Source organism: Apium graveolens, chromosome 4, assembly GCF_009905375.1.
Source record: "Apium graveolens cultivar Ventura chromosome 4, ASM990537v1, whole genome shotgun sequence".
In the NCBI taxonomy this organism is placed as follows: Eukaryota; Viridiplantae; Streptophyta; class Magnoliopsida; order Apiales; family Apiaceae; genus Apium; species Apium graveolens.
Window position 1 is genome coordinate 93318756 of NC_133650.1, and position 1907 is coordinate 93320662.

The following is a 1907-nucleotide window of genomic DNA, read 5'->3' on the forward strand; positions in this document are numbered from 1 at the left end:
ATATTAAGTAAGAACAGTCTTAAAATCGAAAAAGTAGCCAGAATTACATTCAACCCCCCATTCTGTAATTCTTGTTGCATTGTTTGGGACTAACAGATTCACTGATTTTGGTTAATAAATGAGGAAGTTTGTGAATTCACCGGAAAAGATGAACTTGAGTTCGTCATTTTGATCGGAATCGATGATTCAGTCATCGTTTGCTGTTGTTGAGATTTCTGGAATCCTGGAGATGTGGGGAATGTTTTGGGACAAAATACAGTGTAAAACGTATCGTTTTGGTATGGTTTTGGGAGCTGCCGGAGTTGGTTTCCGGTGACCGGAACCGGCACCGTGTTTTGGGTTTTTCAGAATCCGGTGGTCGTGTTCCTGGGTCACCGGTCATCGACCCCCTTCCCACGCTGCCTTTGATCTGTTTTCCGGTTATGTCTGTTCTGATTTAATGTTTCTGTATTTTCTGTTTTAATTTTAAATCGAAATTCATTTATATTATTAAAAATTATTTCTTTTAATTTCAAAAATCATTTGATTATTATTTTAAATTCTAAAAATTATTTACTTAATTATTGTAAATTTCAAAAATTATTTCTGGAATTATTTTCAAAAATATAACTTTAATTTAATTATTTCTAATTTATTGTAAATAATTGTTTATGAATTTAATAAATTGATTAATTTATTTAATCAATTAATTTATTTAATCAATTAATTTTGTTTATAAATAGTTAACTAAAGTATAATTATTTATAATTAATTCAAATAATTCCTAAAAATTACTTTTAAGCTTTTCAAAATTATACTGTGGTATTTAAATATTAATTAATATTATTATTAATTGATTTATTCCTATTTAATCATATTTTATTCCTAATAAATAAACCGTTCGTCCGTTTTATACGAAACGAACGCGTATACACCCAGAAAAACATTCTGCTTCCAATAAAAATACTTTCGAGATCTAATTTCTTTTATATTGAAAGGTCATTTGATTTGCGAGTCATTCTGAGTCAGTATTTGATCGATAAACACTATTTTTGACCCGATTTCAATTCTAAACGTACCGAGACCTATCTTTTGACGATCTGACTTATGGGTTACATGAAATATGTGATTACGTGTTATATGAATAACATGATGTTAGGGCAAAAATACGCGCTAATATTCACACAAGTATATACGATCACAAGTAATATAGAATTATTTCTAGTTCGTTCCCACAAAGACTGGTTTAGGTTAATTTCAATCAATGCACTTATGCAATAATGATATGGTTATTATTCAATGCTAAGATGAATAACTAATTGAGATTGTTTATAACTACGATTAACTAAGAGATTATACTAAAGAATATTAACTAAGAGATTAAAAAGGATTGATTACTATATGACACAAATATGGGATTCTAACTTTATTACTATTTCATTCAATAGCCTTTTTGTTCTTAACCTTAGCGTGCAATGCTGATGACAATAATCAGATAACACGAAATTGATAAACGCCAACTTTCGTTGCACGAATACCATACTACTAGACATTCACAAAAGAGATAGAAGCTGAATAGACACCAATTATATTGAGACCCTATATGTCTATAGAATTTGACAACATAATGATTTAATGTGCATGTTATCTATCATGATTATATAGGGCAAGTAAGATGGTTAAAATTACCTACGAATCATGCATACAAATACATGAACCTATGCTAGCATGGCAAGTTCTAAACCCCTATATTCACTTTCGTTTCAATAGAGATTAACACGCTATCTTATAAGTTCGCGATGCTCATTAGACGAATAAGCACAACCAATACTAGGTTATCATACAATCACCACATACTAAGGCATCAAAACAATTAACTAAAGAAATCCATAAGTAAATCCGCTAGAACCCCACGATAATGATTAGCC